This window comes from Felis catus, chromosome C1, assembly GCF_018350175.1.
Source record: "Felis catus isolate Fca126 chromosome C1, F.catus_Fca126_mat1.0, whole genome shotgun sequence".
Classification (NCBI taxonomy): domain Eukaryota; kingdom Metazoa; phylum Chordata; class Mammalia; order Carnivora; family Felidae; genus Felis; species Felis catus.
In genome coordinates this window covers 58,528,639-58,544,942 of record NC_058375.1, presented here as the reverse complement: position 1 = coordinate 58,544,942, position 16,304 = coordinate 58,528,639, and the positions used below count along the sequence as shown (strand labels likewise).

The 16,304-nt window shown below is 39.6% G+C and overlaps 1 long non-coding RNA gene across 3 annotated transcripts in view; it reads right to left on the bottom strand.

Annotated features, from left to right (window-relative positions):
* The window catches only part of LOC109502390, a 214,209-nt gene that overhangs the window by 132,861 nt on the left and 65,044 nt on the right, over positions 1-16,304 (bottom strand). The window lies entirely within an intron of this gene.

The window sequence follows — 16,304 nt, the reverse complement described above, 5'->3', positions numbered from 1 at the left end:
ATGACCATCAATCTTACTATTTAATTTACTCGTTTATTTTATTGTCTCTTTTCTGTTATTGGAAGATAAGTTCCAAGAGGGCAGAAAATTGTGCCCACTATTCACTGTCCTATCCCCAGTATCTAAAAAATTCCTGGAACATAAGAAATATTTAATACACATTTGGGAATGAGTTTGCTTTCTCTCTTCACATATATCTTATGAAGGCAACACTTCATTGTGAACATTTTAAAAATCTGAAATTTTTTCTCACTTTAACTTTTTTTAATGTTTATTTATTTTGAGAGACAGCGAGAGAGATAATAAGTGGAGGAGGGACAGAGAGAGAGATAATAAGTGGGGGAGGGACAGAGAGAGAGGCTCTCACAAACTGTGAGATCATGACCTGAGCCAAAGTTGGATGCTTAACCAACTGAGCCACCCAGGTACCCCTATTTTTTCCCACTTTAAAAACAACTATCCTACCTGCACACAGAAAGGCTTCAAAAGTATCTGTAGTTTGAATTTCTCAAATAGGAGCTCCTGTTGTGTTCATGTTCTTAGGTAAGTACTGAGGGAAGCCCTGTAATTTTTTGGTAAGAAATGCCTAGAAAACATTTCTCAAATCAGCTAGAGCAAAGAACACTACATCTGGGACCTCAAAATACTTCTTTTTTAATTTGGAGAGAGAGAGAGAGCACCAAGGAGGAGCAGAGAGAGAGGAAGAGAGAGCCTAAGCAGGCCCCATGCTGAGTGGGGCTTGATCCCACAACCCTGAGTTCACCACCTGAGCCAAAATCAAGAGTCAGACGTTCAAACAACTGAGCGGCCCAGGCACCCCTCAAAATATTTATTAATGTCCAAGAGGCTTTTCTCATGTTAATTCTTCTCAACTCTTTGATCACCATTATTTTTCTAATATACATGAAAATCACCTGGGGTGGGGGAGGGCAGGCAATGATATACAGGAAGAGAGCAGATTCTTCATTTGAGGGGAAAATGGTCACTTTGAATCTGCCCCAAAATTTCAAATCCAACATATAGAGTTATGTAGGGTAGGTCTCGTTATTAAGTAATCAATAATACTGGTCCTTAGTTAAGTGAGTCAACTTTATTCTCTATTTAGTCCACTGGATGACATTTAATGACGATAATATACAGTTGAGGATAAGTTTGCTTAGCTTTTGTTTTTTTACTAGAGCTGTCCTTCCATGGAGGTCAGCACACAGTGCAATTGCCTTAATAATACAAATAATCTATAATTAAAATTATATTAGTCATTCTCTAGGGGCACCTGGGTGGCTCAGTCGGTTAAGCGTCCAACTTCTGCTCAGGTCATGATCTTGCGGTTCGTGAGTTTGAGCCCCATGCCGGGCTCTGTGCTGGCAGCTTGGAGCCTGGAGCCTGCTTCGGATTCTGTGTCCCCCTCTCTCTCTGCCCCACCCCTGCTTGTGCTCTGTCTCTCTCCATCTTTCAAAAATGAATAAACATTTAAAAAAAATTTTTTTTTAATTATACTAGTCATTCTCAATCCAGGTCCCTAATTCTCCTGCAGTTATTAAATAACTAAGTTTCAAAAGGTCCACAAAGGAGGAAATAAATTAATATGTATTGCTTGCCTACTTTGCGTCAGTCACTAAACTGGGCAATTGTGTGTAGGTGTGTGCATGCATGGTTTTTCATAAGAGTCCCATGAGATTAGCAATGTCATCTCTATTTCCACAGGTGAAATAATTTGACCAAGGTGTTGTAGCTCAGTGAATTAGCATTTCTAATTCAAACATCTGTGACCCTTTCTTGCTCTGGTGTTTTCACATAAGATTTAGAAGATTTATGGCAAATAGGTATAAGGCTAACTATGTCAGTCAGCTTAAGCCAACCAAACACATTCTTTCGTGTCCCGTGATTTGGAAGTGTGCATATTACATAAGACGGGAAGAGCTGTGTCCTTATTCAGCCAACAGCTCAGCTGCCAATTTTCTTGAAATCTACAGAAGTTAATAATCATTTGGAGTCTGGAAGAGGAAGTTTCAGTTTTAGGTTGTGGTCTATTTTCAACACAGCATCTAGAGTAATCTTTTTTAAAATAGATGAAGCTAGATTCTGTGTCTCCTCTGTTCAAAACTCTCCAGTGGCTCCTTGGGTAGAAGCAGCAGCACTTGCTATAGTCTTCAAGGCTCCAGGTAATCTGGTACCTCTCCAATCCAATCTCTCATTATTCTCCCCCTTGCTCCTGCTTCTCTAGCCAGAGCTCCCATCACACATGCTCCCATCTTTCATTTGTTCTTTTTCACTTGTTCCTCTATCTAGAATGTTCTTCCCCCAAACAATCACATGGCTCATTCCATCACTTTCTTCAGGACTTTACTCAAATATCACTTTAGGAGAAACTCCCTGGCACCATATCTTGGTCATGTCCACCATCACCCAGTGCATACACCATCCCCCGCTGCATCCACACAGGCACCCTCACTACCCTCAGCACTTTCTATTCTTACCTGTCCCTCTTCTGCCCACATTAGAATGTGAAATTCACAGGGTACCTGGGTGCCTCAGTTGAGCGTCCAACTCTTGATTTCAGCTCAGGTCATAATCTTACAGTCGTGAGATTGAGCCCCCACGTTGGGCTCCACACTAATCACGGAGCCTCTTAAGATTCTCTCTCCCTCTCCCTCTGCCCTTCTGCTCAATGTGACTCTGCCAATGCAGAGTGTATTATCATTGTGGGTGTTTTTTTTTTTCCTTGCTCAATTTATCCATATAAGCAAATCTTCTGGGGCCTTGTTTTTGTTTTCTTCTGAATTTCCCTGAGATCATTCTTGTTTTCTTCTGAAATGTGGAGGATTTTCTGACAATTTTTGATAGCTATTTGCTAGATCAGAAAATAATATTTCAGATAGAAAATTCCCAGGGTAATAAAAAGAAATATTCTGTCTTCTTATGACAGAATAACTCTAAAAATATAGAGAAATATATTGGGGCTCCTGTGGGCATATTAGATTGCTAAGCAGTAGCTAATTTATTGTCAATATGAGGCCTTCACAGTCTATTTCAACTGTATCTCAAAACTCTCTACATCACCTGAATTTCTTCATTTCTACTTATTTCATTTCTAGATTTATTGGTTTTCATTTTTACAAAGGGATTTTATTTTGCCTTATTTACAGTTACATAGCATTTGCAGAACCTTAACATCAAATTAAAGCCCGAAAGCAGATACGGCTTTGGGGACAGGGTGTTGTGTAATGGTGAAAAATTCATTACCAACCTTGCACATATTTCCATATGCATGATTTTGCTAGCCAGAAGTACTGTGTAAGTAACCAGATTTGAGCCAGCATGAGAAGACAGAATAAACTTAAGTATATGTCGGAGAAATAGAATTCTTGTAGAAAAAATATTTCCAACAGGAACATAAAACACAGGTAGAAGTTTATGGACCAACCAACCAATGTTTCCAGACCAAAATAAGAAAAAAAAAAAACAGCAATCCCTTAGGCAAATAGACTTATATTATCTTTAGGAATGCAGTTCAATGTCCATATTTGCAACAGTGCCCTGAATATTCCCATCCTTATCCCTGATTCTTTTTTTTTTTAATTTTTTTTTCAACGTTTATTTATTTTTGGGACAGAGAGAGACAGAGCATGAACGGGGGAGGGGCAGAGAGAGAGGGAGACACAGAATCGGAAACAGGCTCCAGGCTCTGAGCCATCAGCCCAGAGCCTGAGACGGGGCTCGAACTCACGGACCGCGAGATTGTGACCTGGCTGAAGTCAGACGCTTAACCGACTGCGCCACCCAGGCGCCCCCCTTATCCCTGATTCTAATACTACATTCTGTTTAGTTCCATTACCTGTACATGCAGCAAATTTACTTTTGTATATAAAATGCCATGAAAAGATGCATAAAGATGCAATTTAAGGGGTGCCTGGGTGGTTCAGCAGGTTAAGTGTCCGACTTTGGCTCAGGTCATGATCTCACAGTTGGTGGGTTCAAGCCCCCCATTAGGCTCTGTGCTAACGCCCCGGAGCCTGGAGCCTGCTTCATATTCTGTGTCTCCCTCTTTCTCTGCCCCTCCCCCCACTGGTGCACACGCTCTTTCTCCCTCAAAAACAAAATACACATTAAAAAATAAATAAATAAAGTAACTTAAAATCATTGGCATTTGTCTCATCTTGCTTTTACAAGGAAAATTAATACTGATCAGGCTGAACTGTATACTATGTGCTCGGTGAGTGTCTGAAGCTATATAAACATTGTTATTAACACTTGTGATCAAGTAACATAAGAACACTTATGTTCTCTTATCTGAATTTTTTGGAGTAGATTGATTTTTAAAGCATTTTGTTCATTTGCATCTTTTTTGAAATCCTTAAGAAAACTTGTATACTTATAACATGCATGTAAAAAAATATATTATAGTAGATTACCAAAGTGATTTTTCAAATTCTTCCTCTTGGTCTTCAAATGGTAATTGCAACCTAACAAGAAGAGCTACTACTTAACAAGTGTTCATGTCATGCTGGGTGATTTTTTTATATTCTCTCTAATGCTACCAATGATCTTACAAAGAAAACATGAATTATGGCCTATTCTACAAGTGGAGAAACTGAGGCTTGCAGAAATGAAGGTGACACAACTAAGAATTGGTAAAGTCAGAATTTGAACCCAGTTCTCTGGGTATATGTTCCATTTATTCCATGGCATAACTTCTGTAAAATATATCTCAATAAGTATAATCATTTTATTTCCTTTCATTTCCCAGCATCCCCTTTCCCCATTCACCTCTAAACATCATCTGGCATAATTTTTAGTTTAAATAAATTTACATTTTATGTATTTTCAAAGATTTTACAAAAATCTCATTAGGAAATTGAAAACACTGCTATGTTGCAATCATGGATAAAATTTCTGACTTACAGAAATTAATATTTTTAAGAATTTAGTCTCTTCCACTTCAAAAACCATCATTTGGGTTGTGTATATTTTCTGATTTATTAATAAAAAAATTCATTCTTGGGGCGCCTGGGTGGCGCAGTCGGTTAAGCGTCCGACTTCAGCCAGGTCACGATCTCGCTGTCCGTGAGTTCGAGCCCCGCGTCAGGCTCTGGGCTGATGGCTCAGAGCCTGGAGCCTGTTTCCGATTCCGTGTCTCCCTCTCTCTCTGCCCCTCCCCCGTTCATGCTCTGTCTCTCTCTGTCCCAAAAATAAATAAACGTTGAAAAAAAAATTAAAAAAAAAATTCATTCTTCCTTCAATATAACTCTGTGTTTCAGATAATAACCTTTTTTAATTTTAGCTAACCAATATGGTAATAGTTTTCTTATTCATGCTATGCTTTGGTCATAGAATGTATTCATAAGTAATAACTAATATATTGATAAGTAATTCTTGAGAAGTTAAACAAATTATACACGTTATTTTAATTTTTCAGTTTATAACTGATATTATACTTTATTCTATGATTTTTTATTCAATTAGTTTTATTTAGATGTTTCTACTTAAAGCTAAAATCTTTCAAATTATGCTCTGGGCTTCTCTTCCTAGAGTCTTTTATGGGGAAAATATTATCATTTTTGAGGTTTGTGAAATGCTTAAAATGAGCTTTGGAAAGTTCGGCTTGGTCCTTGACCTTTGAGAGTTTACAATGGACGGCAACATGATTCATTTTTTATTCACTGTACATATATCACTGAAATATGTAATCAGGAGGTCATTTATCTTGGCACCTCAACTATCTGAAATAGATCTGAAAATTAAAAATTATGCTACAACCCCATGGCTATGCTCCTGGTCACCTCAGAATCGATTTAACTTTTCAGTAGGCGTAATTTTAATTAGCTTGCTCATCCCCCTCACTGTTCCATTTCCCTGTCTCCTCCCCCACATAGTCATTTGGGATTTTTTAGTTTTACTACCCTGCACCTGGGCATCTTCAGTGCTTCTATGGAAGCTCAGGTCTTCATTCTGTTTCTTCTGACCATGGTAACCACCTCCCCAGTAGCTCTAGTCTCAATTCTCCTCTCCGATATCCTTCACCAAGGTGATCCTGATATAAAGCTAATGGAATCATATCCAAACCTTCTGGCCTAAATCTTTAATGGATTCCCAATTACTTCAGAATTGAATAATTGTTCCTGAGAATGGCATATAAGGCTCTTCACTCACTGGTGCCTGCTACCTACAGACCAAGTGAAAGAGAGCAACTAAGGGCTGAGAGCACCCCTTAGACATGTTCACAAGGTATTGTCCAGAGAGAAGGCCTCTGGCTTTGCACAGAGGTCTAATGTGCCCAGTGATCTTCCTAGATTTCTTAACGTCTAGTCTTCTCAGACCTTTGAGAAGGTGAAAAGTCAGCAAGATTAGGAAAAGCTGTTCTTTCTTGGCCTGTTCTTGAATTGGTTGAATAAATTGATTAAATGTTTTTATCATTTTCAGAGCATTTTCTATTCAGTGAAAATTAATGACATTTTTTTCAGTCTCCAAAATCCAATAACTTCCATTGCTTTAGTAGAAAAGATATTGCAACAAATCAAAACCACACTCAGATATCACCTCACGCCAGTCAGAATGGCCAAAATGAACAAATCAGGAGACTATAGATGCTGGAGAGGATGTGGAGAAACAGGAACCCTCTTGCACTGTTGGTGGGAATGCACACTGGTGCAGCCACTCTGGAAAACAGTGTGGAGGTTCCTCAAAAAATTAAAAATAAACCTACCCTATGACCCAGCAATAGCACTGCTAGGAATTTACCCAAGGGATACAGGAGTACTGATGCATAGGGGCACTTGTACCCCAATGTTTATAGCAGCACTCTCAACAATAGCCAAATTATGGAAAGAGCCTAAATGTCCATCAACTGATGAATGGATAAAGAAATTGTGGTTTATATACACAATGGAGTACTACTTGGCAATGAGAAAGAATGAAATATGGCCCTTTGTAGCAACATGGATGGAAGTGGAGAGTGTTATGCTAAGTGAAATAAGCCATACAGGGAAAGACAGATACCATATGTTTTCACTCTTATGTGGATCCTGAGAAACTTAACAGAAACCCATGGGGAGGGGAAGGAAAAAAAAAAAAAAAAGAGATTAGATTGGGAGAGAGCCAAAGCATAAGAGACTCTTAAAAACTGAGAACAAACCGAGGGTTGATGGGGGGTGGGAAGGAGGGAAGGGTAGGTGATGGGCATTGAAGAAGGCATCTTTTGGGATGAGCACTGGGTGTTGTATGGAAACCAATTTGACAATAAATTTCATTTAAAAAAATAAATAAATAAATAAAAATAATTTTAAAAAATAATAAAATAAATAAATAAAAGTCCCCTCTCCACACTTTTCCCACGGATAAGGTCCTGTAGCCAAACAATCCTCCTTTTCAAGGTGATCAGTGCAATTCCCGATTATCCTTAAGTAACAAGTTTCAGTTCCCTGACAGCCAGAAGAATTATTAAACAATCCAATCACATCTCCCCACAGAAAAGGGGGAGCATCCCCACTCTCTTGAAACTACAATGCCTGTCCCCAGAGGCCCTTGTTGTCTACTCTGTTCCCTAGTGCAATCCCCATGTGGTCTTGCAGGGCACGGTGTCCTCCTTCCCTGGGCTGTGAGTACATGTGACTAATAAATTGCTGTCAATCTCATCTGTCCAGTGTCTGGTGTCATGTGTTCAGCCATCTCCATAACCCTAGGAAGGGACTCCCACCCTACCCCCTTTCATCGCCAAAGAAATGAATTGGAGGTGATTAAACCAATCAAGGAAGGAAACCTTTCCCTGAATTTCTTCAGGCAAGTTCCCTGAGGTTCCCTTATGTCTCATCTACCGGAAACAATTCACATGGCCACCTCTGAACTAATCACTGACAAAAATGACTAGTGATCACGATTGGCCTAGAAGAGTCGGGCACTCATCCTCTGCAGGCTGCCCAGGGCTGCCCAGTGTCAGGACAAAACTGGGGCTCTATTAGCCTAGAAGAGGCGATGGCTGTTGGGGAGGAAAGCACTGCTCCATCGCAACCATTCTGTCAACACCTCTAAGGCACCTTCAGCGCTGCTAGCCTCGTCTCTGCAAAGAAGAGCAGCATTATCAGGGCTGCTTCTAAATATAGACCATCTGGTACTTTTCATTCTGCCTGTAACGCTAGGAGGCGCAGTAATAAGTCAACGGTTAATGGCTGCCAAGGAAATGTAAGGAAGGCTAGGCAATCACAATAGCTTTGCTTTCATTCAATCCTTCGAAGCAACCTCTATGTGCGAAAATATTATTATCCACATTCCTCTGGCCGATAGTTAAAGTTTTACATGAAGTTCAAGGACATCACATACTGAGTGGTGGATTTGGGATTCAAATGTGGGTCTCTCTAAACACAAAGCTCAAGCTCTCTTGTCACTGCACAATTCGACCTGGCTGAGGCATGCATGACCCCCAGGAGGGTGCTGAAGCAGAGAGAATAAGCTGCTGACACCAGAAAACTTGCTTTATGGGTATGAGTTCTGAGTAACTGAGGCCCTGGGGTGCTTCTTCAGGATGAAGGAAATAAGAACCCATAGGAACAAAGTGAGTTTTGATGCACCGGATTTAGTCAGCTCTCAGTCATCTGGGAACTGATTAAAAGTCTGAGGATTCGAGTTATGTCTGCTTCCTTTCCTACCAGAGTCCTACATTTCGGTTGTTCTTCTAAATGGAAGGGATACTCATCAGTTACCTTTGCAGTTAATTAATAGATTTGATAAACTTTCCTGAGGGAGAAAGTTTAATGTATGGGCTCTGAGGATGTCTATGGACTCTAAACCATAATTTTTGAGAATAGATGTAATGGGGTTTTCTAATTCAACAATTCTATATCTTTTGTTCTAATATTTCTAATCACTCCTGTTCAGAGCCCTCATTTGAATGTATTTCATAATAGAATTAACAAGGTAAATGAGAAAGTAAAGGAAAAGTAAGCATATTTTTGTAATCAAACTAAAACTAATTGATATATTACAGAGAGAGAGAGAGAAGTGGAAAGAAATCTGAGAGTGGTAGGCTGAATAATGGCCCCTAAAATACCCAAGTCCTAATCCCTGAAACATGTGAATGTTACTTTATACAGCTAAAGAGCCTTTGCAGATATGATAAAAATGAGGACCTTGAGAGGCACCTGGGTGGCTCAGTTGGTTAAGTGTCTGACTCTTGATTTCAACTCAGATCATGATCTCATGGTTCATGGGTTCGAGCCCTGTGTCAGGCTCTGCACTGACAGCACAGAGCCTGTTTGGGATTCTCTCTCTCCCCCTCTCTCTCTGCCCTTCCACCCCTCTATCCGCCTCTCATAATAAATAAATAAACAAACTTTAAAATAAGGACCTTGCGATGGGGAAATTATCCTGGATTATCCAGGTGAGTCAGATGTAATCACAGCATCCTAAAAGGGAGGAAAAGGGAGACTTGACCACAGACAAGAGAAAGACAAGGTGATGTGGGGAACAGAGACTGGAGTAATATGCTTTGAAGATGGAGAAAGAGATCACAAGTCAAGGAAAACATAGAGCCACTGGAAGCAGAAAAGGACAAGGAAATCAATTCTTCTCCCGGAGGCTCCATCAAGCCCTGCCCACACCTTGACTTCAGTTCAGTGAAACTGATTTTAGACTTAAAGCCCCTAGAACTATAACAGAATAAATTTGTGTTATTTTAAGTCACCAAGTTTGTGGTAATTTGTTAGAGTAACCATAGAAACTTATAAACTGAGCTTTACTGTGTATTCATTTTTAAAGAATAATTTCAAAAAACATAGAAAAAAAATAGGCTTGAGATGAATGAACTGATTTCGAGTATTAGGTCCTCCAGTTATCACCTGTGCGATCTTGGAGAGTTCACCAGTTTAAGAGGAGAATTATTAAACCTTTCTGAAGCTCTTTACACATCCTCAACAGGGGTGATAATGACTATTGTATTAGAGTTCTTCAGAGAAACAGAATCAACAGGATGTATACATACAGAAAGAGACAAAGATTTATTTTAAGGAATCGGTACACACAGTTGGGAAGGCTTGGCAAGTCCAAAATCATCAGGGTAGGCTGGAAGACTGGAGGCTCAAAGAAGAGTTGCAGTTCAAGTCCAAAGACAGTCTGTAAGCACATGTGCCCCTTCCCCTGGAGAGGTCTGTCTTTTTCCATCAAGGACTTCAACTGATTGGATGAGGCCAACTCGTGTTATCTGCGCTACTCAAAGTCTACTGATTTAAATGTTAATCTAATCTAAAAATGCCTCTATTGAAACATCTAGAATAATGTTTAACCAAATTCCTGGGCACTGTGGCCTAGCCAAATTGAAATAAAATTAACTATCACAACTGTATTATGAAATTATTATGAAAGTACATGAGAGAATATATGTAAAATAAAAACTAAGATAAAAACAGGCAATACTATTAATGTCACTGCTCACGAATAGGTAACATGATATACTACAAGGGGCATGAGTTTTGGAATCAGACAACTCTGAATTCAAATCTTTACTTGATCGTTCTTTGTACCTATGATTTCATTGACTTTACTCTCTGACAATCAGCTTCTCCATTAATAAAATATGATTAGTAAAGCCTAGCCAATAGGGTATGTGAAGGTTAAATAAAGTATTCATTGAAATTAGATAGTGACAACATGCATTGTGCTAGGTGGAAATATATGTGAATGTTCCTACCATCTCTCTTTTTCTTCCACCTTCCTCCTTCCTGCCCCTTGCAGCCTTCACTGTATCTTGCACGTCTCTGGTTTCCATTGTTGCTACTGCTCATCTGATAGGACCTCAGGAGAGGGTGAGCAGAGAGGTGGGCAGGGTCTAATTATTTACCATTGAGTGTTTCTGTTGGGAAAATGAATATAATTTTACACCATAAGATGGCCAATGGGACTAAAACAAACTCTGGTCTCTGGCTTAGAAACCCCTCTTCCGGGTTCTTCTTGCCCTGTTTGCTGCCCATGCAGCACAAATATGGAGGCTGACAACTATAAATTACCCTTCCCGCTTGCATTCAGGATCAGATCTTTGGAGAAATTGTCTCCTCTGAGCCCACCGGTGTTAAATAAATCTCTGATCCACCAAGATCTCTGAGTGCCGCTTGGTTTTTCTGCCAGAGTTCCAGCATGGTTCCGTAACATAGTCACTTAAAACACAACCCTCTGGCAACATCCTACTTTCATAAACACTCATTTCATGAAGTGATTCCCATATCCTGGCCAATGACCCCACTAGCAAGGATGTGCTGATCTGGTTTCAACAAATTCTATTAAGAAAAAAAATGTTGTAGACAGATGGATTCCCAAGGCTGTGTATGCTAAAGTCAGCCAATTTGGCAATTACATTGTAATTTTCAATCCATATTTATACTTTCTACTGTAATTGTGTCCAGCAAGATCTCAGTGGAGTTTAAGAGCAGGCGAAGTGGAAAGAACACTGGCTCTGGGATCGTTCTGAGCCTGGTCTGGATCCAAACTTAGCCACTTTTGAACTCTGTGATCCTGAGCAAGGTTCCAGGGCTTGATTTCCTCCTTTTTAAATGGAGATAATAATAGTGCCACTGTTCCGGATGGCCACAAGGGTTAGAAATAATTACCCTAAGGTATGCAGCACATAACAAAATAAATATTTAGACAATATACTATTGTCATTATAGGGAGTTTTCTAGAGCCTGGAAAGGACTCTAAGGGATAGATTTGAGGGTAAAGGATATCAGAAAGTCTCAGTGAGCTATAGAGTGAAGGATAAAATGTCAAGCTCAGCAGACAGAATGAAAATGAAATAAGCGGGATCTCTCCTGCTGAGAGATATTCATCTCCCTTAAAACAAAAATTAGTAAAGCATTTGGAAGACTTTCTCAAGTGTGTTATGATACAAAGCCCCTGATATCTAAAGAAATGAAAGAAAATGTCAGTAATTACTAACTTTTCCAAGATGAGTAGAAAAAAGACTTTCCTCTGCCTCCGTGGAATCTATGTGATGGGGGAGAAACAGACAGGGATCAAAGACTTTCCCTTTCAGCCCTGCCAGTCAGTTACCATGGGGTATGACAATTTCAGAGAGAGAGTAAACAAAAGACAGGTTGAATCACTTTTCCAAGGATACAGGTATCAGAATTAGTTTGACTATAAATAACCCAAAGTAATATTGGTTTCAGCAAGATAGAAGACGTAGTTTAGGTCTTGTTTGGTGACTCCACAAAATCATCATCTTTTCCATTTTTGTGCTTTCTATATTTCATTGTCAAGGTGGCTCATGGTCTAGGAGGTGTTGGAGAGCCCCCCATCATGTTCACACTCCAAAGAGCAGGAAGGCGTAAAGGAGAGGAGTATGAAAAGAGTTCACCTCCTATTGAGTCAGCAGCTTCCCAGAACCTTATCACATGGCCAAATCAAACTTCAAAGAGGCAGAAAATATGGTATTTTAGATGAGCATATTGCTTCTCCAAATAATATTGGGGTATGATTACTAAGGAAAAGGAGATAAGAAATATGTGATGGCAGTCCTAGAAAAAGATGGGAAATAGGACTACAGCTTTTTTCACCCCATGCTTTCATGAAGTTGGTTTTTAAGTGGATGTCCAAAAATTATTTGATTCTCCTCTCCAAAAGGCTAATTCCTTTGGGGCACCTGGGTGACTCAGTTGGTTGAGTGTCCAACTCTTGATTTCAGCTCAGGGTGGTGGGATTGAGCCCTGTGCCAGGCTCTGTACTGAGAGTAGAGCCTGCCTGGGATCCGCTCTGTCTCCCTCTGCCCCTCTCCCCCACTCATGGGCTCTCTTTCTCTCTCTCAAATAAAAAAATGAAATCTTTTTTTTTTTAAGACTAATTCCCCTCCTCTTGAGTGTGAGCAGTGCTTAGTGATTCTAATGAACAGAATGTGATAGAAGTGGGTATGTTAGACTTCTGAGACTAGGTCATAAAAGACATTGTAACCTCCCCCCCCCCCCCACTGTCTCTCTCTCTCTCTCTCTCTCTCTCTCTCTCTCTCTCTCTCTCTCTCATTACTTCTCAGGGAAAGAAGTCAGCAGCCATATGATGAGATCACTCAAGCAATCTATGTAGAGACTTGCATGGCAAGAAACTGAGACTTCCTGCCAGCAGCTATGTAAGTGGGCTATCTTGGAAGCAAACCCTTGAGCTCCAGTCAAGCCATCAAGTAACTGCAGCCCCTCCCAACACCTTGATGGCAATTTTATAGAAACTCTGAGCCAAAACCATTCAGCTAAGCCATTCCCAGATTCTTGACCCATAGTAACTGTGTGATGTGATAAATATTTGCAAGTTTAAGCCACTATCATCTGGGGTAGTTATGTAATAAGAGACAACTAATACTGATAGCTAAAATATCTATGGGTCAAAAGGGGATCTTTCATGTTTATCCCATTTTTCTCATCATCAAATATTTATTGAACACCTTCTAGGAATCAGGGCACTGTTCTAGATACATTCTAGTAGACAGTAAGCACAACAATCAAGTAAATAATATGTGGGATGCCATGAGGAAAAATAAATGCATGTTGTTATAATTCAGTCATAAATTCAGGCAATAAAGGGGTGCCTGGGTTACTCAGTTGGTTAAGCGTCCGACTTCAGCTCAGATCATGAACTCATAATTCATGAGTTTGAGCCCCGCATCAGGCTCTGCATTGACAAGAGGAGCCTGCTTCAGATTCTCTCTCTCTTTCTCTCTGCCACTCCCCCACTCACACTTTCTTTCTCTCTCAAATAAATGAATAAACTTTTTTTTAAAAAAATGCAGGTAATAGAAGCTACTAGTTGCATCTGCAGGAAGGAATTTATTAAGAGCTAATAGAACGTTCACACAACAACGACCTCCAGAACTTTATTACAAAACTCACCTCAGGAAGCTGCTATGGCTGCTGTTACTGTTGCTAACTTTTGTATTTTGCATTATCAACAAGGCTGTTTTCTCTCCTGCCAACCCAAGGACTCATGGCTTCTGCTGACATTTGCATTAGCATGAGTGAGTACCCACACTCAGCTTGTTTGTCACACTGCTGCCTTCCAACTCAAAACCTTCCATGTGATTAGTGGTATCTGTACTCCATTGTCAAGAAAGGCTTTTTTTTTTTAACTTCTACATTAGAAAAATTGGAATCTGTACTGGATTCACAATATGAGACACTGTCAAAAGGAGGAGAGGAAGCATAAAATATTAGGGGAAATCCATGAGTGCTATATATCCACTATGCAGAGAAAAACAGGTTGGAGAGTAAGGGGGGCCATCAGGGAAGACTTCCCTGAGAAGGTGATATTTGAATGGGGACCTGAAAAAAAATAAAGGAGCAAGTGAAACGACTTTGAGTATGAAATAGCACATTCAGTGTTTGAGAAACAGAAAATTCATCATTGAACCTAAAGCAGAGAGAGCAAGGGAAAGAAGAGGAATTTAAGACAGCTAACAGAGGGGGACCTAGTGGAGGATTTAGTAGGGATTAGTTGACTCTGAAGAGGGTCATTTAAAGCCAGTTTCTCCAAACTTCTGTTTGTTTGTTTTTGTTAAGTACATGTCATTAACTTATAAGTTGGGAGCAGGAGAAATAGTTCCTGAATTAAGCTTAACATTAATGGTCATTCCTAACCTTGCTCATCACGGCACAAGTTGCTTGGGCCAGTGAGCTGTCATTTTGTACCAGTGTAGGTCTTTGAGTATTTCACTCTTTTTTATTATAATTGTTTGCTGTAATGTAGGCAAGTCCTAGGTGATTCAATCTACAAAGGATCTGTGTGCTTGACATGGTGGTATCCACCTTGCCTATGTTTCTCTGAATCTAACTAGAATGCACGACTCTCTCTCCTTAGAATGAATTCCCCTTCTGGAGATTTCTTGGCATCTTCTGTAAATAGGTCTCTATCATCCTGTCCCAAATCAACTAGTTTCTTAACTCAAGCATAAGCCTGTGATATAGCAAAGAAAATAAAAGGGGTAAAAAAAGACCTCAAAACAAAGAAACCTGGGAATCAAATTAAGGTAGATAATATGTAAATATATTTACTTTGGGGTGGAGGAGACAGCTGGTAAGAGACAAGCCAATACTGAAAACCATCAATACTCTTGAGAGCCACCTACCTCACTGTTGTGGGTGGGGTAGTTGATAGGAGCTTTCCAGAAATTGTGGAAAATTATACTTTCTGATGAATTCTAAAAAAACATACACACTCTGGTCACCTAGGCTAAGAACACTGGTGGCAATTTTAATAAATTGATTCCCCGTTTCTTTCAAAAATATAAAGCTTCTAATTCCTTGACTTGATTTTTTACAACTGGAATATATGGAGTAACTTTAATTTTTCTGACTGAACCTTGACTGATAGACCCAGGAAAAAGTGACCATTCATGTTTATCCCCACACTATAACATATAGTGATATAGATCATAGTATTTATAACAGTGTATTGTATTTATTTATTAAAGTATCTACCTATACACCTCCTCCCCACCTCTATGCAGCACACTTAAGAGAGATGGTGTTTTTACTTTTTGTACCCTCAACATCTTAGCATGATCTCTAGAATAACAGGAGTAAAAATAGGCTGTTTATTTTTAATGTTATGAACCATAATTGTTAATCGGGTCAAGGATTTTTTTCTTCAAGATGCTGGGGAAATGGAAGACAGGACATTGCCCACTTCCCACAAGTGACACAGTAGTTAGCTTTAAATTTTTCCTCATGCCTAGTTGCTCCTATTTCCAAGGTTTGTCCTGCCCTCGAAGCAACAGCAAAAGGGAAAATTATACCTAAGTCTACTGCAGTGTCTGGGGAATCTATCTCCTTCTCAAACAAACAAACAAACAAACAAACATTCATACACACAAACATGCTATTGTTATCCATAGTTAGCAATCACATTTCATCAATCACTCAGGCTATAGGCTCAGTTCACTACTTAACCTACCATCCCAAAATTCAATTTATTATCTTTCCCTGGCATGTGTATAAAAATTTGATACACAAGTGTTTTACATACATTTTTTAAATGTTGAAAAATCAAACTGAGAGGATCACTTTAATGTATTCCCCTATTAATGAATAAGCATATCTGTTCATTCAGTCCTGCCTACAATAAAAATGTCAGCTGCTGCAACCTTCCCACCACTTGGTGGACAGCAATGCCCAGCTCCTGTTTGGCCGTACGGGGTGGCATTGATTCCCCCAACATCTGAGGAAATGGGCAGCCCTAATCAGAGTCACGATGCTGGAGCAGAGTAGGTCATCTTGCAGTGTGGGCATTCAACTGTCCATATATTCTACCTCATTGGGATTACTCAAAAATTGTCTGTTGAATAA